The sequence below is a fragment of the Pleurodeles waltl genome, chromosome 10 (genome assembly GCF_031143425.1).
Source record: "Pleurodeles waltl isolate 20211129_DDA chromosome 10, aPleWal1.hap1.20221129, whole genome shotgun sequence".
In the NCBI taxonomy this organism is placed as follows: Eukaryota; Metazoa; Chordata; class Amphibia; order Caudata; family Salamandridae; genus Pleurodeles; species Pleurodeles waltl.
The window spans coordinates 777,103,759-777,124,055 of record NC_090449.1 but is presented as its reverse complement, the minus strand read 5'-3'; the positions used below and the strand labels follow the sequence as shown (position 1 = coordinate 777,124,055).

At 43.3% G+C, this 20,297-nt stretch overlaps 1 long non-coding RNA gene across 1 annotated transcript in view; it reads left to right on the top strand.

The window, feature by feature from the left end:
- LOC138260817 (uncharacterized) overlaps positions 1 to 20,297 on the top strand; it is a 99,351-nt gene that overhangs the window by 48,908 nt on the left and 30,146 nt on the right. The window contains exons 2-3 of the long non-coding RNA XR_011199010.1: positions 648 to 755; positions 4,348 to 4,468. This is a non-coding gene — a long non-coding RNA (uncharacterized lncRNA). The remainder of the gene's footprint in view (positions 1 to 647; positions 756 to 4,347; positions 4,469 to 20,297) is intronic.

Genomic DNA, 20,297 nt, shown 5'->3' with positions numbered 1-20,297 from the left:
ATGAGACCCTGCATGGCAAATCTTTCCTGCACGCGATGCAGGGTGTGGCAGCACATTTATATTATATTTTTGACATATAGCAATATCTAATCTATTCCTTTTTTTCATTTTTCTCTCTTTATTTCTTTTTTTCTTCTTTTTTTCTTCCCTTCCTTTTAACAGGTCTTGGTTGTATAGTCAGTTACTACTTATGTGCATCTCAGGCATACTTTTTATGTCCTGGTGATGATCCCAACAAGCAAATAAGGGATTGAAACATCATTGTTATTTAGTACTTGGACTCTGTACAATAGTATATGTTTTGGCATAAGCAAGAGTACTGTAAAATTGTGACTTTAACTGTGCTTTGGGAATGCCAGAGCAATTATGATTTATTGTTTCCAAAACATTTTTGTTTTCCAACTACATTGTTTTCTTACTTTCGTTTGGAATAAATATACTGATTTATTGCATGTTTTCCATATACTTCACTGTAATTCTATGTGGTATTTAAATCTATAGTCCTTTTATCTATCTGTTCCTTTATAAAATACTTGCCCTTGGTTCCTTAGTACATCAGGGTTGTCCCTTGTGTGTTTTTGAAACAACATGTAGTCTTAAGTGCCTAACTGTGACAATGACAGTATGACATCTCTCTTTTTTTTAAGAATCACCATTGTGTCTCCTGCTGAACTCATAAGGGCGTGTCCTTGTTTGTGCCTTGGGATCCAGATACAGAATCACTTCTGCTGCCTCCTTTCTACGGGCTTTGCAAGGTGACTATCTGTAAGAGTAATCTGAACAGAGACATTGACATTCCCAGTTGCTGTGGGAAGTTCTGAGTCTTACCTGCATACAGTCCTAATGGTAATCCAGTGTGGTTGCCAATTATTTGGTCTTACCCCTGTTTGTTCACATTAAGGTTGCTTTGTATTCACTATCATGTTCCTGTGCTTTGCCCTGTTTTGTCTGTTCTTTCCTGGTGTATGCTTTTGCCTACTTATCTTGCATCAGTACACTACTTACATAGGTATATTCCTGGACTTTGAGGGGTGCTCCGCCTGGAGTCCTTGACAGGTCATATTCTCTATCTCACCGACACAATTGCTTCCATGGAGCCATCTATGGTATAGCTCCCTAAGTTGTTACATTGAAAGACATTATCCATTTGATGAGGGACATAGTTACGACAAACTTTAATTATGTTCTCTTGGAGGACCACCTCCCTCGTGCGTGGATATTTGCCCAGATGGAAGAGATTTTCAACTTTGACACATTTGAACTGCCTGTTAAGAAAGTTGAAGAAAAAAATGACTTTCAGGGTCTAAAAGTCTTTATTTCGGGCAGGCTGGCCCTCCACTCTGCCAATGTCACCTATTCACACCATGTAGGGACTGGTGAAGCTTACAGTGATCAGCTTGCTACAGCACATAAAAGTCCATTAACAGACTAGGTCAATGATGGAATGATGGCTTAGATACATCCAAACAGATCTTGAAATTTGGCCTGTTTTCAGCAGACACCATTGCTCGATCTGTGGTCACAGATGTCATTCCGCTTCAATATGTTTGGATGCATTCCACTGGATCATCTGGAGGTGTCCAAACCAAACTCATGGACATGCCCTTTGATGTGAACAGCTGTTCAGAAAGAAACCCAGCTCCTCACTGGAGAGCTTCAAAAGCAGTTCAGCCATAGTTTGCACATTTGGCCTAGCCTCCTCAAAGCAACAGTTCAGCAACCATTATAGGAATTTTTAGGCTACTCCAGGGTGGTGCAGTCTCCACAGAGACATTCTTCACAGCTTGACCAGACACCCCAGCATCTGTAGCACGCTCCTAGGTGCAGAACTGATGCTAGGAAGGGACACGAACAGCAGCAGAGACAGTCTCCTTCATCCCTTGCTGACTCTGCCACCTTCAACCTTCCCCTGCTTTCCCCCCACATATCCCTCTTCTGTGGGTACGTGGAGGTCTCCCATTTTTCTGCTGATAGGGAAGCAAGTACAATGGACTGATGAGTCATCCATCTGATCTGCAAGGGCAGTGCCCTGCTCTTCCTGTACTTCCCTGTAGATCACCCTCCTCTCAAGATGTGCTTTTCCACACATGCCTGAAATTTGGAGGCAGACGTTCTTGCCCTGTTGAACAAAGTAGCCCTAGAGGTGGTGTTTCTGGAAAAAAGGGGTGGGGACTCGAGTCTCATCACTTGTTGGTCCCCAAGAAGGATGGAAGTCACTGACCCATTCTGTACGTTCATCTTCTGAACCTATTTATTCAACATAAATCTAGGATGCTGCCGTTGGGCCAAGTCCTATTGGCCCTGAATGTGGGAGACTGCTTTGCATTCCTGGATCCTCAGGTGGCCTATTTTCATCTGCCTATTGTCCCCTCCCACAGGCCTTATCTGTGGTTCATGGTGGATCCCAGCACCACCAGTTCACCGTTCTTCCATTACAACCATTCACCTCTACAAAAGTGCTGACGGTTCTACAGCTTGACTATGATGGTCAGGAGTCAATGTCTTTCCATACTTAGATATCTGGCTAGTGAACTCAAAGTGTGGGTGCTGGTCAGGGAACACCTTCAGTGGATAGTGACTCTCTTTCACTTGTCCCCCACACTGAAGCATACCTTCCGTGTGGTGGTACTAAAACATAACCCACATAAAGACTTTCTCTGAAGATTACAGATATTCAGATGATTCAGACTGAGGCTTAGATAGGAGTTCTGCAGGTTCTGCCTCTTGTTGAGATCATGGCTTTATGCACCCTGTTGGTGCCACACACTAGAAGTCAGATGTAGGCCCTTCTGCTGTACCTGAGTTCACCATGGCACCACCATCAGGTCAGTTTCATGCCTGAGGTGCTGATTGCTATTCTGTTCATCTGGATCTGCCCTGGTTGATGGATCCCTCCAACCTTACTGTGTGCTGTCCTTTCAGCTCTTCACAGGCTCAGGCTACCTAGGTCACAGGGTACCTTGAGTACCGAGGTCACAGACCTCAATGGGCCAGGATGCCCATGTGGGTGATATATTGGAACAGGGCCTTTGGACAGCACCAGAGCAGTATATGTATGTAAATGTGCTTGAGCTACCTTTCAATGAGGGTGTTTCTCCCTTCCATCTCTTGGAGTTACATTGAGATTTTTATCTGAGGATATCACCATCATCCATTCTGTCAACAGACAGGTTAATGTGGAGTTGTAAAGCCTTTTTAGGAAGGCGATTTGACTGCAAAACGGGGAACAGCAACAGAGAATGTTATTGGCAGCAACTGACTCAGCAGTTTCTCTCAGTTGAAGCACGAATGCTCTGAGTTGTCTCTCACTATAGGGCGATGAATAGCAGCTGCATCACGTAGATTGAGGTTTCCACTTATGGATATCTTCAAAATGGCCCACAACAGCAAGTTTGTCAGGGTGGTTGGGCAGTAACCATGGCCTGGCTTGTGATCCCATGGCAAGAGGTGAATTTGCAGAAGCAGGCTCCCCACTCCTATGCAGGCCAGTCTCAGATTAAGCACCTTTGGGCACTTGAAAACCAAGCCAGTACCACAATAGTAAGGAGATTGAGACTGAGAGAAAGAGAATGATGTCTTCACTGTGGAGCTCACACAACTGGCTTGAATTCAGCAGGAAGTTCTTTATCTCCAAGTGTGATTCTGTTGGTTTTTGAACCAGTCAATATGGTGATAGCTGTGTGAGTGAATTTAGAGGGTTAGTACATGTACAGACCCTTCTTTCAAGACCCTGTGATCTTTCCTGCTCTAATATTGGCTGTTCATTCTTATTTCCCACAAGGCCTCCTCCCTGAGGCTTGATGTGCAGGTGCTTGGTATCTAAAGGGATAAAAGTGATTTGTCTTTAAGTAAATGTGTGCTCTTTCCCTTCCACTGTTTGCAAGAACTCAATAATACCTGGTTCTTCCCTTTCAATTTCTGGAAACAGTTCACTAGGCAAGAATTGGCAACCCTTATTTTCAAATGTTGAAGAGTTCTTTCTGAGGTTGTCTTCTCAGGAGAATATTGAATTGTTGCACCAATGACAATTCTTAATTATTTAACCAAAGTTCTAATTTCAGGCAAAGTTTTAAAGGATCAACTATGTGTACTTTTTTTAAACTGTTTGTCTTCACAGTTTGATCACAAAAGGAAAACCAAAGTCCAATGTCTTTTAAAACATTCTTACTACTCGTTTAATGTCTCTAGGGATCACGCAATCAGCAATGGAGTGGAAACCCTCCCCTGGATTACACACCAAAAAGGATGCTAAGAGTTCCATCCTTCAAGTGATGTGCATCTGTTTCTTGAGACAGTTGTCTGTTGTTCAAACGTTGTCTTCTCTTCTTTTTTCTTACTGGAGAGCAGAGAAGACCTGGATTTACAGGAAACTGTAGAAGAACTGACAGGCACTCACATAGTGCTGCAGATACTGGACCAGAGAGGCACTGGGTTCCATGAGAGAAAAAACACAATATCTTGCCATCAGGTAAGTATACAAATAATAGTTAATGAGTCAAGGGCGAACTTGGCTTTTATAGCCAGATGCATCCAAGATGGCCGCCAGTTCTTGTTAAATTTCGTAGTCTATTGAGATTGAGATTTTCAGCTTTTTCTATAAAACTGAGCATGTATGAGTCCCGTGCTAATCTAGAATTGGGCAGGATCTCCTTGAATATTTTAACTAGGTTCTTTCTGCCATGTTGCCTCCCTTTGGAGTTTCACTGACTACATATAAGGCCAAAATCTACTCTGCAAGACTCTTGGTAAGGGGACCACTCTGGCATCTATGACAAAGAATCCCCAGTTTTGTGTCAAACACTTTAATCTGAATGGTTCCGTAGGGGGTGCCTTCAGATTCAGTTGGTCTGAGGGCCTGCAACACGTGTTTATACCAATTCAACTTCTGTCAAACATCCTGTTGGAGAATTGAGCATATCTGATTCTGGGTGTCCCAGACTGACTGCAGAGGAGTAGGCAGTCTGATCTGGTGACACTCAGCAGATGACCCCTCCAGTGCTGGCCGGACATGTTCTCATAGCAGGGTGTCATGTGCACTACTCAATCCCCAAACACTACAGCTGCACGCTTGGAGATTGAATGGCTTTTAGTAGATTATTTTTGCCTTCCTGATGAGGTCACAGATATCATCTTTGCAGCCCAGAGGCCTGCCTAGAAATCTTTCTATGCAGGTCATTGAATAAAGTTCATTCAGTGGTGGGAGTTGGAGACCATGAACTCCTTTAAAGCTTTCCTTTCCAATATCTTGCGATTTTTCTTTTCCCTTGCACAGGAGGGACTGATGGTGGCTACAATTAAATCTGTCTTTAAGCATATCCCTGATAAATCTTCCCAGTTTAGATCACCACCAGTGGCATGTATTTTAAAAGATTTCCTTTACTTGTTTCATTTGAATCTCGTTTTTTTACTTTCTTGATAGAATTTCCTTTGGAGCTAATGCCTAGTTTCCCAGTTCAATTTCATAACCTGAAGACAATTTGTTTGGTAGCAATAACTTCACTTCGTAGGGTTGAAGAACTTAAGACTCTGTCATTTGTTCAACTTTCACAGTTGTCTCCCAAGATAAGTTGCTTCTTTGCCCTGCCTATCCTTCTTACTTAAGGTGGTTTTTGCATTCCATATTACCTAGTCAACTAAACTACCAACTTTCTTCCCTTCTCTACATCGAACCAACGAAGACAATTTACTCTATAGATTGCACCCCATATGTGTGGTGCCTTACTTAATCTACTCCACTTGTCAGGACACAGAGGATGAACAGCTCTTTGTGGGCTTAACTGGAGCTAAGATGGACAAGGCGGTGACCAAGTACACTATTTCAGGCTGAGTCATCCTCTGTATCAAGACCTGCTATATCCCTGTCAAAAAATACCATCTGTGTCGCATTCATGTCCATTCCACTAGTGCCAAGTCTGCCTCTATGATTCTTTATGGTATGCAGATATTGGGATGAGACTCATTCTTATCCATTAGAAGAAAAGTGATTTGCCTTCAGTAACAATATTTCTGGTGAATACTTAAGTTTAATTCAGATTGCTCACTAATGACATTTCTGGTGAATACATAATCTTCCTTCAGATTACAAGTGGGTCAGTGTATTCTGACCTGCATGTAAACCCTTGTTTGCTCACTAGTCAGAATTATGAGTTGGGTTAATTTTTTGCATCCAATAATTATCAGATGCATTAAATACCTCAACCTTCATTCAATAGCAGCAGGTTCAACCTGATGAAATTTAACAGGAGAATTGTGCAAGGTGCTTACTATATCATACGGAATATGGTGTGTTAAACACCACAATCTGCATGTTATTCAGGAAAAACTTGTCATAGGTGTCATTTATCACTCTTGATAACTATCATACCCTGGGGTATTATTATTTATGAGGTGCAATAATTAGCACCTCCTTTCCAGACCCACTCATAATCAGGTCCAAATAATGATTGCTTCCAGACTCCAATTTGGCCCAGAATAGATCATTCCAGCAGTGCTCTCAGAGGGTCTGGCAGGATTCTACTGAGGGACCCCTGCTTTTCGTATGGCTACTTTAATCCACAACAGACTGTCAAATTGCTCTTAGTTTGACCTCCTAAACTATCTGCTGCATCTGAGGGGCCAATAATGTGTGGTTGCATTACATAAATCAATCCATTCACACCCTCATATGGTGGTCAGAGGCATTCAGCAGCCATGACAGACAGCACCTCAGAAAACCCAAGAGCTCAGCCACCTTGAAGCTAGTTAAGTCCTCATCTGGCTCTCAGCCTCGCTCCTATTTGCCAACTAGTCTTCATATTCCTTCCGTCAGCCCTCACAGATATTGAGCTTGCCCTCAAAGACGGGCCTCAGGCTCTTGGTCACACCCTGCAAGCCCACAGAGTGCTTGAGACACCAAACACTGGTTTTAAGTCCTGATTTCAGATGATTAGATGCGTTTGGCCATCCGTAATAGCCTGGTTTACTGGTCTTTTGAGTCCTTCAGACTTTTTCTGCTCAAAGTCCGCCATCCAGCAATCAGAGACTGCACTGCCCATTTGTTAGAAATGGGGTCACTAGTTGTCAGCCAGCTTACACCCTGTCCAAGTAGGGATCGTCACTCTAGTCTGGGTAAGGGTGTCACACTCCGAAAATAACCCCTACTCATCCCCTTGGGAGCTTGGCATGAGCAGTCAAGCTTATCCCAGAGGCAATGTGTAAAGTGTTTGTACCCACACACACTGTCCCTTGCAGAGGCAGTGGAGGTGAGGTGGCTCAGCAGTGAGGCATCAGTTCCTGATGATCTGGCAGGGTCAATGAATCCAGTGGGTCAAGACGCAATGAGACGATTTCAGAGTTGTAGTCACAACACAGGGCGGAAGGCGCCTCGTTGGAGTCAGGTGTCACAGATGTCGGTGACATGGCACTCGAGACTCACACAATTTCCAGGACTTCAGAGGCGCTGTGGCTGCATCAGGCCAGCAGCTCCAGGCCTGCGGCATTGGTCAGTGCACTTCAGCAGGGACCACAGCTTTGGGTGCAGGCAGCGGCATGGAGTTGGGCAGCGAAACTGATTCTGAAATAGTATGGAGTCCTTGTGCCTTGTTCTTCTTGTTTTTATGCCAGCTTTCACTCCTATGGGCCCGGGAATTGGAGTGGGGACCACCTGGTGAGTCAGGGTCCTCAGGATGAGAACCCAGAGGCTGGTAGGTGAAGTCTTTGCTGTCCTTGAGACTTCTTAACAGGAGGAAAGTTCAGTCCAAACCCTTGGAGAAATTTCACAAGCAGGATGCACAGCAAAGTCCAGTCTTTGTCCTCTCCAAAGCAGAAGCAGCAACTGCAGGCCAACCCAGCAAAGCACTCACGGAAAGGGGCAGTGCTTCTCCTCACAGCTGTTCTCCTCTTAATCCAGAAGTGTTCTAAAAGTCTGGGGTTTTGGGTCCAATACTTATACTCATTTCTGCCTTTGAAGTAGGCAAACTTCAAAGGAAAGTCTTTGTACTGCTCAAGACCCTGCCTTTCCTTCTCTGGTCCCAGACACACTCTAGGGGGTTGGAGACTGCATTGTGTAAGGACAGTCACATCTTTATTCAGGTGCAAGTGTCAGCTCCTCCCACCACTCTAGCCCAGAAAGACCCTTCAGGATATGCAGGGCACACCTCAGCTCCCTTTGTGTGATTGTCTAGAGTGAATTCAAAACCAGCCAACTGTCATCCTGACCCAGACGTGTATTCCACATCCAGGCAGAGGCGCTGAATGGTTAAGCAAGAAAATGCCCCAAACTCCTTATCTTTATCTGCTCCCAATTGGAAATCACACTTAAAAGATATTTCAAGGCAATCCCCATGTTAACCTATGTGAGGGATAGGCTTTGCAATAGTGAAAAATGAATTTGGCAGTATTTCACTGACAGGACATGAAATACACATCAGTATGTGTCCTAGCTTTTAAATACACTGCACCCTGCTCATGGGGCTACCTTGGGCCTACCTTAGGAGTGCCTGACATGTACTTAAAGGGAAGGTTTCGGCCTGGCAAGTGGGTGCCCCTGCAAGGTTGACATGGCAGTGTAAAATTGCACACACAGACACTGCAATGGCAGGTCTGGGACATGTTTACAGGGCTACTCCTGTGGGTGGCACAATCAGTGCTTCAGGCCCTCTAGTAACATTTGATTTACAGGCCCTGGGCACACGGGATGTACTATACTAGGGAATTACTAGTAAATCAAATATGCCAATCATGGATAACCAATTATAATCACAATTTACACAGGGAGCACTTGCACTTTAGCACTGATCAGCAGTGTTAAAATGCCCAGAGTACCAAATCATCAAAAACAGAGTCCAGCACAAAGTCAAAAATGCAGGAGGCAGAGGCACAAAGACAGGAAGTACCCATGCCTAGGAGGCCAGGTCTAACACTGTTCCAAAGATCTTCGGAATCTGACACATGGCTTTCACAGCACCTCAGCTGTTCTGCGGACCACATAGACTAGGCTCCTGAGGGTGACCAAACTGTCCTGGCAAAAGAAACATCATCCTTCCTACATCATGCCTGTAAACCAGCCTGGCAGCCTTCTGTTAATACTGGAAATGAAAAAGATTACACTGAGGGGAAGAAGGGAAGGCTGCCAGGCGCTACTGATTGTGGGGCTGAAAGTAAGATTTAAGAGCACGAGAAAGTAGGTAGGCTGCCGAGTTTAAATTCACACTGTCATACCAGAACCAGCAGTGCAGAACGTTTCTGTAGGTTTTTTCAACCATAGTTGAAACTCATAGGCAGGACTGCCATATATTTAATTAGACAGTAGCAACAGCGCCGCCCAGGTAGGACATATCTTAGCTAGTAACAGGCAAATGGGGATGGTGATCTGCAGTAACATTTTAGAGAGATTACCCACCAACCAGTAACACTGGTCAGACCTCAGTGGGTATTTAAAGCTCACCTTATAGTGTGATATATGAATTCTCAGCCAGGGAGAGTTTTAGAAAATAAGTGCAAAATCGTCTTGCAATACTAGGTTAGGAACATTCGTCATACCTTGATAAAGTTTAAAGGCAAATTTACGAGGCATTTTGTATGTTCCCCGTTGCTCTTTGCCCTATCTCCCACTCTCACTTTATCCATTTCTGGGTTGTTTTTCCCTCCTACTCCCGCCTCATTTCTAGAATCCCTTCTCTCCCATCTCCCCTGTTCTCTTCCCTCTCTTTCTCTTCCTTCTTTCTGGCCACACTCCTCAAAGTCTTCCCGCACCGCCCCTCCACCACTCTCTGCCTGTAGCTCCAGTATTCTTCTTTTATGTAGATCCAAAGACTGTTTTAGTTTGTAAGGGATGAGAACGAACTATTTTAAATAAAAGAAAAACAACATATCTAGAAGGGGCATAGGCAGCAGGTAGCGAACACCGTAAATCAAGACCGTTTTATGAAAGTACTTTGCTGCACAACATTTACATTTCATTGAAGTTCAATCTGAGTCCTTTTCATAATGATTCCACGTCACAAGTATGCAGCGTGACTACATCATCGGCTGGAGTCTACGGGAAGGACAGCATACTCATTAATTAGCCTTCTGAAAGAACATAAACATGATATCTAAAGCAGGGAAGCGAAATTTAGATCGTTTCTCTGATGAGGCAAAGTGTATCCTTCCATCTTCTGAGCACAACTACATGAAATCACGAACACCCCCAAATAAGCAGCACCTCTTTGCCCTGGAACCGTGCTCAATGGGGCTTTGGTTGCCCTTCACAGATTTAACTAGGTTGTCCCTCTTTCTCAGAAAAGGTGCTTTTTGCACAGATTCAACTGTGGAGCAGCTCTCGATCTAGCAGTGGGATCAGCACAGTGATCGATTATGCCAGACAAAACTCCTTAATCCAGGGGAAGTGGTGAGTTTAGTGACACACTCAAACATAGGGGCATATTTAAGAGCCCCTAGCGCCTCCTTATGCCACATTTGTGTCATTTTTAATGACACAAATGTGGCCCAACTAGGCCAGAAACGCCGTGCTATATTTCCGCCACTTTACAACCCCTTGCGCCACATTACACATTATGCCTGTGCCAGGCATAATGTATGCAAGGGGGTGTTCCGGCGCTAAGGGGGCTGTAAAAAACGCTATCTATGAGTTTCCTTAGCGCCATTTTTTAACGTATGCCAAGTGCAGGCGTAAAACAGAGGCTCCTATTGAATACAATGGGCATCTGGGTGCTTTGCAGGATTAGTGTTACCATTTTTTTCGCTAATCCTGCAAAGGTCCGATCTAGCATAAAAAATGATGACGATAGTGACCCTAACTACCGCCATGGTGCGCCGCATTTTAAATACGGCACTACTATGGTGGCGTTATGGGGGCACTAAGGTGCGCAAGAAAAGTGGCGCTGCACTAGGCACAGCGCATAGTGCTTCAGTATATCCGTATTTATCCTAACGAAGTGTTCTCTATTCAAGAAATGCCCTCAGTAGGGACCGATCCAACCCTTTTGACTATCTTCTGCTGCTAGAATCATGTCTGCTTGGCTGAGAAGCGTAGCACCTCATTAGGAACTGTCACTACTCACCTATTGAAAATATTACTTCCCTTCCTAAAAAGTGGTACTCCTCTTCCATAGTAGTACTCTGGGAAGAGTTGGTATTTTATCATTATATGTAGAGCTGTTCTCAAGAGAAGTAAATGCAGTGTTCTATTATAACTGCAGGTCTGCGGTGATGCTTTTGACTGTGCCATTAAGTTACAAAAGTTCTGCTGAGAAGTGCTGTACTGTTTAATAAGAAGGATGATATAGCCTTGTAAAGCAATGCCACTTATACTTGACAGCAGGTATGGCATCTCTCCTGAGATGTCTGTGCTTTAATTTATATAAGTATAGCATCAATGAGAGGTGCCAGTAATGTACCATTAAAAGCATATTATCGGGATGGAAAATTCTCTCCTTGCCCTGGGTCGTTTTTCGGGTACAGCCTCTGTGGTTTTTAGATGTGCCCCAGTGACCTTGATAATTCTGCAGCTAACTGAGCAGCTTTCAATGTTCAAATGTTCTGGGACTACAAAGTGGTGGTCAGAGGTCAAGGGGGCACCGAAGATGCCCCTCCTTTAAAATAGCAATTATTGTCCGCTCTATCCGGACTTGCCCGGATATTAAAATGCTTACTGGCCTCACTACGTATAAGGTTTTGCCTGTGTCCCTTAACGGGTCTTTCTTTTACATAAGTTTTGGACATGCGTGGACGGTGCGTGCGTGTGTGTACACATTATGGCCCATATTTATACTTTTTGACGCTAAACTGCGCTAACGCAGTTTAGCGTCAAAAAGTTTTGCGCCGGCTAACGCCATTCTGAAGCGCCATGCGGGCGCCGTATTTATTGAATGGCGTTAGCCGGCGCAAGCAGACCGGCGCTGCCTGGTGTGCGCGAGAAAAACCACGTACACCAGACAGCGCCGGCGTAGGGGGAAAATGGCGCATGGGCGTCTTAAAATGGGGCAAGTCAGGTTACGTCGAAAAAATCGTCGTAACTCGACTTGCGCCATTTTTTTCCGACGCCCATCCCCCATCAACATGACTCCTATCATTGTAAAGATAGGAGTCATGCCCCCTTGCCCAATGGCCATGCCCAGGGGACTTATGTCCCCTGGGCATGGTCATTGGGCATAGTGGCATGCAGGGGGGCACAAATAAGGCCCCCCTATGCCACAAAAAAAAAATGAAAAATAACAAAAATTATACTTACCTGAACTTACCTGTACTTCACTGGGATGGGTCCCTCCATCCTTGGGTGTCCTCCTGGGGTGGGCAGGGGTGGCAGGGGGGGTCCCTGGGGGCAGGGGAGGGCACTGTGGGCTCATTTTGAGCCCACTTGTCCCTTAACGCCATCCCTGACCCAGGCGTTAAAAAGCGGCGCAAATGCGCCGTTTTTGGCCACGCCCACTCCCGGGCGTCATTTTTGCCCGGGAGTATAAATACCACGTAAAGGCCTGGGAGTCATTTTTTTAGACGGGAACGCCTCCCTTGCATCTCATTAACGCAAGGAAGGGGTTCACGCTAAAAAATGACGCTCACTCCGGGCACTTTGGCGCCCGAAGCGTCTAACGCCATAGTATAAATATGGCGTTAGTTGGCGTTAGTTTAGCGTCGAATTTGCGTCGAAAAAAACGACGCAAATTCGGCGCAACCAGAGTATAAATACGGCCCTATGTCTGTCACAGACTGAGTGCATGGACCGTGTAAGTATCTGCAATACTGCAGAATGGAATCCACATTTGGATTCCACGTGTAAAGCAACCTGAAATAGTGGAGGGGCATTGTGCAAGGCTCATGCACTTCTGCCCTCTTGCCAGAGTAGGACTAAGTCTGGGACAACAATCCTGCGAGGAGTGTTGCTGGATCTGCTTTAGGAAGAGAGTCATGTCTGCTATGAGACAGGTGGCTGGACTGCACCCTACAAAGGAAAGCCTGGCTGGATGGAGGGTTTTGTCAACCCACCTGCCTATGAGGATCTTTGGGAGCCATCATGAGATCTGCACCACTCCAAAGCAGCACCACGTTAGTGAGCCTGCTTTGCTCCTGGCTCATACAGCACTGCAGGGAAATTGGCATGAGCCCCTAGTTTCGTGCAGGAACCATGAATGCCACATCTGGCCTGAGAAATCTGAGCGGTAAATATGCATGATACAGGAACTGTTAACCTTGAGGAAATCTGTCAAGTGATTTACGAATGTCCTACTCTTTATGCTTGGTTTCTTGTCTCCAGCTTTGTCGTGGCTGTCTGGGCACAGGCCCCCTATATTTACGGGTTACTTTTCTGGAAGTTCCAAAGGTATTCAAGGGGTCTCACTTATCAACACCGACTACTCTCTCATCCTATGTAGCAACCCATGCAGACTTTTCATTTTGCCAAGGGCTCCAAAGGGTGAGATCTACAATAGCTGTACTCCTCATCACTTTCCTCACCAAGCACCATGGAGAAACTTCTTTAGCTTGCCCTCCGATCTAACGCTGAGGCCAGTGGGTGGCAGAATGCAGCATTGCCTGGCTCATTGGTGCGCCATCAAATCAGACCAGTTGGCACATCAGATTATCCAAGTTTGGTATACCCTTCCATTTCTGGATGCACCTGCCCAACTTCTTCCCCAGTTTACTTTAAGACATCACGAGATTAGGCCTCAGTGCTGTCAAAGGGAATTATGAAGTTGCTTGCCAAAGTGATCAAACTGGTACGAGGTGCAAATGAAGGAAAGAAGTGCTGCTCCTGCTAGCTCTGCTCCTCAAGATAAAAAGGGTGCTAACACTGATTCTAGTCCTTAGGCTCTTGAACTTCTTTCCCAAGAAAAAGTTCAAAATGATGACGCTGGCTGAGTCTCTGAGGGCCGTGGATCCTGGAGCCTGGATTCTGTCTTTTGAAATGCACTTTCATGTACCTCGGTCCGACAAGAAGTACCTGTGCTTTGTTTTAGAGAATGATCACGTTCATTTACCATTCTGGCCTTCGGACATACATTGGCCCCTCTGTTTTTTGCAAAGGTCTTGTCTGCGGTTGTGGCATGTTTTCACAGATTGGGGATACTTTTATTTCTATACCTCTATGACGGGCTGCTAATTTTGGACCACCTACAGGCAACATTATCTTTGCTGTAAACCCTGGGGTGTCAATCAACGAGCTTAAATTGCATCTGCAGTACGTTCTGGGGATCCCATTTACTGGGCCCATTCTATACTCAGTTCCACTAACGATTAGTCTGCCTGTGATTATGTGCTTGAGATGACAGCTCCAGTTCCAGCCTTGATGGTACTGGAGCTGCTTGGGCTCTTGGCATTCTGCGTCATGCTGGTGCCTCAGATTTCTTTGGCATTTGAGGTCCCTCCAATGGAATCAGTGGCAACAGTTGGCCCAATACTGGTAATGAGTTTTGGAGAGAATCTGCATCACTGAGGTGACTCAGGTTTGAAAGACAGTAGTGTGATGTGCAGCAAGCCATTTTCCTTGCACCTTCCACAGCTCACAGTAGTGGCAGGTGTGTTTTCTCTGATATGGGAAAGTCACCTGGATGAGGTGGAGATCAGAAGTTACTGGTTAAAGATGAAGCAGCACCAATGCTTACATGTTCTAGAACTCTGAGTCTTTCCTGACCTTCCATGAGAAGCAGGCCATTCCAACTGCTGACAGACAACATGACTGTCATATGGTACTGCAAAAAGCAGCGGGCCCTCTACCTGGAGACTCTAAGGCTTTGGTTGTGACTGGCACTTCACAGGATATTGGTGTTTCTACCTCTGCAGCTGTTCCTGTGTGTCCTAATGAAAGTCAGGTGGGACTGAACACAGCTGAGTTTGGTAGCCACATTTTAGGTAGGAAGTGTTTGTTATTCTGATCCACTGAGTCTGAACATCTGCCCTACACTTAGCTTCCAGTTTAAGAGGACCTGCTGTTCAAGCAGCAAGACAGGGTGCTGCACCCGAACCAACACATTCTACACCTTCATGCATGGAGACTAAACTGGACCAATTAGAGAGGCTTTGCTCTATCTTTAATTGAACTAAACTAATGTGAGTGGCGCTGATCTACTGTGGTGGTTGGTGTCACTTTGGCTGCTTGGTTGCCTTTACACTAAATCTGTTTCTTTGAATCGCTGATCCAAATTTGTCATCTGATGTGAAAAGAAGCAGATTGATCCTCTGAAGGTTAATAAACTATAATGAAATATATGGCGTATTTGACTTGTGACTGACTCATTGGCTCTGCCCCAGCCACCCTGATAATAACACTATCTTACTATAGATAAATCTGAGGACTTCCTAAAAGGCACTACCTCTGAAATGAAAGTAGGAATTGGTTTTAGCCATTGGATGTGTCATAAAAACTAGTGACTTGAGAGCACCATTTTTAAATTTCTTGCACAGCATTGTATTTGACACAATTATGCACCAGCAGTGTAATGTTTTGACATTGCAAACTTGTGCACAGCATACCTGATCTGAAAAGGGTGATTGGAGTTGATACGACGCTAAGTCTACTCTTAACCACTCATCTTTGATTCCGAACTATTGGTGAGAGAATGTCATTAGAGGGACAGCAACCCTTTGGATACTGCTAATAAAGTATTGCAGCCTTAAGAGGTCTCCTGCTGGTTTTATTGTCTTTAAGGAAAGTACTAGTACTATACCACTAAAAGCAAGGCAGTCTTCTAATCCAGCCCTGTACTGTAGTACTGGGAGCTCCTTCCATTGCCCAACAGTGTGCATCATTCATTTTCAAGGAGGAAGAGGGAAACCCTGTACCACGCAGTTCTTGGTTTCTCTAACTGAGACTGTCAACATGCATTGTAAATGCAAATGTTAAGTTATATATAATGTTTCACATCAGACTGTTTCTAAGCATCCCTGATGCTTTGTGACAGAACAACAGATGCATATGTGGATAGCGTGAAATGCCCAGGATGAAACATGGTTGTCAAATGGAAAAGACGGGATTTGAGCCTAGGTTATCCACGTAACCATGGCTAATATCCTTTTCACACACACACAACCTTTCAACATTACATGCTGATAATCACTCATTAAAAGTGATTAACATAAACAAGTAAGAAGGTTATTTGCTTGTTTTGCTAACCCCTTCCAATTTCTGTGGTACTTCTCTCTTTGTTCTCCCTGGCCACAAATATGGTGAGAGCTGAACCTTCGAAGTTCTCGTAAATCTTTCTCTGCTGCAGCCAGGAAGACCTAAGAAATACAGAAGCAGATCTGAAATACAAACTTCCTGAAACATAAATCATTGTGTTCTAGACCCAAAAGTGACACGTTTTAAATACCCCTAGTTGAGAGAACCAGCTCCTAACTGATAAATAAGGGGGTGCCACACTGCATGCATCATAATCCGCCCTAGGTACACCCCTGAATGCAGAGCAGGTCTGGTGAATTTTGTGTGTGCTGTATTTTTGGAAGGTGAATGCAGTTCATTTAAACGCAGTTTCCTCTAGAAACCATGCCATCTGCCATGGTAGTGTGGGGGAAGGGTCAGCCTAATATCAAGATGAGCTGGCCTGTATCCTGACTCTTGTAACTGTGACCCTGAATAGGATCTGACTTGATGTACTTGTGAAGTCATATTACACCACTACTTTGGACCATTCCTTAGTGGGAACTAGTCACTACAGTCTTATAGCCCACAGCCTTTAATGCTGCAGCAGCTGAGGGGTCAGCTAATGCAGCGAACTCAGCAGGTTCCCCCTTGATGTGGCGCTGATCCCCAAGGGGGCCGGGCAGGAGACAGGGGTGGTCTGGGGGTGCTTTGCCCCCAATTTTGAAGATCACTAATTTAAATAAATTGTCTTACTTAGCTGTTAATTAGCTGGAAAGATGGAAATCAGACTGAAAAACGAATGTTTGGGCCTTCTTGAGTGTAATTTGTAACTCATGAGAACGAATCACACGAATTTCGGAAAATAATTAAGGGCTATAGCACCATTCTTGTAAGTATGTGTGCACTCTACCCATTATGTATATTTATTTCACGTTTAATTTCGTTTCATTGACACACCAAAATTACACATTTTTTTCCAATCAGGAAAATGTTTATTGAAAGCAGGAGGTGAAATAATGTACTCTACTATTTGGTTGTCCGTAGTCTAAAGGAAAAAGAATAGAGAAAAAGTGTTCATTTATGTTAGTCAAAGAGTACGGTTGTGGAGAAGGCGTTGCTCGCTACCTAAGAATCAGATTGAGTCAGCAGAAGTGAAAGGATTTGCAGTAGCTTTCTGTAGTGATGGGCTTACAATGGAGCACTGATTGCATATGGAATGTTCAGGTTGTCATTGTCCTCCCTGAAGAGAGGGCTAATTAAACACGGGCCAACAATTAACCTGGGCAGTACGTATTGATGCATTCGGTATTTGAATAAGATATGGGTGAAAATTAAATCACGCAGCGTAATGTGCGTAACTTTGTGTTACGGTCACAAAATTTCTGAAATTACAGCATTACTCTACTTTGTGTAATTACTTGTCATTCGTAGTACAAACGTATCACAAAGAAGCAACAGAACTTGAGCGGCTGTTGATCGCTGCGATTTGTCTTTTTGCACTTTTTAGTATGAAATATGCCCTTCCATCAAAAATCGACGTAAAGAAGCATTTCGTGCTTAGGTATAGTGTGAAGTGACAGATTTCCATTTTGCATAATTATGTATAAATTTGTCAAAATTTTGCATAACTAGGCAACTGCAAATTACACTAATTTCGCACACTGCTAATTTAAATACATGGTCAGGTTTAGAGACTAATTTCAGTAGGAAAAACACTGAAAATGTAGTGTTCCAGGTCTCCTATTGTTCTAAATCCGTAATTCACAGGAGCGATGTAATTTCCACAAAGTATAGAAAACTGTTCACATTTCTGATACCATTTCAAATACATGATAACGGTTTTGGAACCACTGCCTTGTGAGTGTTTGTGTAGAAAAACATGCCCACCAAAATGTACCCCGACTACCCTCCAAGCCCTCATTTGAGCATGGGTGTAGTTTTACCCATTTCAGTAATTCACAAACCTGTTTCGGTTTACGCCTCAAAAGTAGAGCAAGTCACAGTATAAAATTGGAAATGTTTAGTCAATTCCTATCTGGCTTGTGAGAACATACACAAATGTATTCTTGTAGAAAAAGTAGCATATGTAAATGCACGTGCTAACTTCTAGGGAAATATTTATCCACATGGAAAACAACATCCATTGCAGCCCCATCATTTTTTGGGTGTTCCCTTTCCACCTTTTCTCTTGTCCATGACAGCACTAAATATAAGTTGATTTCCATTGTGCGATGGGGTCTAAACATGGTTTTCAAACGTCCATAAATGTTTTGGTTTGTGTGTGTGCACAAACGTCCCCACTGTGTATACACAGGAGTAAATTTACTCACAAATAAAGCTTCCTGTGTGCAAACATCATTTACAAGTAAACAATCCATACTTCTGAATTTGAAAAGTCGATTTACACTCCTTAATCATGCTAATGTCCTAAAATGCCATTAAGGGCCTTAATTATTAAACCACGCCACATGTTTGATGGTCAAATGGTATTTATCTTCATGGAAAACAACTTTCACTGCATCCCTTCAATTTTGTGGGTGTCCCCTTTCCACCTTTCCTTCAGTCCTTGGCAGGAGTAAATATCTGACGATTTCCAGAGTGAGATGAGGTCTAGAAATGGTTTGCAAACACCCATAAGCATCTCAGTTTGAATGTGTGCAAACCTTCAAGGCTTTCCAGCCCCAGATCACCAACTATGTATCCACAGGAAAAGAATTACTCACACATAAACCGTTGTGTGAGTAAATGCATTTATAAAGGGGAATCCACGTTTGAATTCGAAAAGTAGTTTTGCAGTCTTAAATAAACCTAATGTTAAAAAATGCTGATGTGGGCCTCAGTGATATATTAAACCAGGAGGTGTATGGCCCAGTGGTTTGTAAATGTCATAGCTTTGCTAAACCATAATGTACATTTTAATCCCCATTCAACTTTTTCCAGGTTTATTTTAGTTCAAGGCACAAGAAAAATGTTTTCTACACAGAAAACGTTTATTAAAAGTGGTAAGTTAAATATTGTGTTGCCTCCTTAAGATATTCAATTTTGTTCTTTTAAAAGGAGGGGTTTAGATTAGATATCGTTTTCTATGGTAAGCACATTTCTCTTTTTATATGAAGGTTTTTGCAGCATATCACATCATTGATCGATTAGTTATGGGACCTTATTGTGTTTAGAATATTCAGGTTTTGTTTACCTTTCATGGAAGGAATGCAAAGTATTCAAAAGGGAGTGGGTGGTGAAGCTAGGACACTTGTTGTAATGCTTTTCTTATCTAAATGCATTGTAATTCTGGGATTAATTTGCTATTGAGATGGGAGTCAAGACAAGATTACATTTCGTACTGGATGGAATTCATAATTGAAGATATTTATGTAATTTCTAGGAATTATGGTAAATAAGCCACAGTTGTGAAAGCTTATGAAATATGGATTTTGAAATTAGTGTTTTTTGTACTCGAAAAAGAGGCAAAACATGTAAATGTTAGCAGATCTGCACACCTGGAAGTGTATGAGGTATGTTTTGTTTTAAAATATTCAATTTTTTCAAATGTTTTTTAAACTTATTTTAAGAGAACTTGCCGATAGGCGAGTTGGGTGGCAAGGTCTAATAATATGACTACTGTTTCCTCTCGCTTGTAATATTATTTTTACTGTGGGGCTGAGAATGTAAGGCCCTCTTGATATGACGCGAAATGAAGACTTGAGTTTGGCCCTTGAAAATTTTGTTTTTTGCTCGTGTATTTTTCATCAATTTTATAGTTAGAGAGGTTCGGTTTTAAGTTAGTCGGTGCTGGAATATTTGGTATTCCTCCCTATTTTACATATTGTGCACTACTCATATTCTGGCACTTTACTCCTTGCAGCCATGTATAGTGGGATTGTTTTTAATGTCTTAATATTTTCGTATCTTTTGTAATTTTAACTGCACTGTGGTGAGCATCCGTATTTTTTCTTTCTTTTTTCTTCTTTCACCTTTCCTACTCTTTATATGAGCATTGAACATGTATTTATAAGGTTGGAAAACATTACGGAGTGTCTTGATACAATTTTATTGTATACATTTATTTTTCGTATCCAAATCGATTTTAGGTGTAAATAGCAATTGACACTAATGTACGGTGGCAGTATTCATTTTTATGTGGACCTCAGTTGAGTTCCAAATCATAAATAAAATTGAATTGAATTGAATTGAATTGATATGAGGTATGGCTTGTTGTAGTTGATATGGGTAAGGGCTTGGA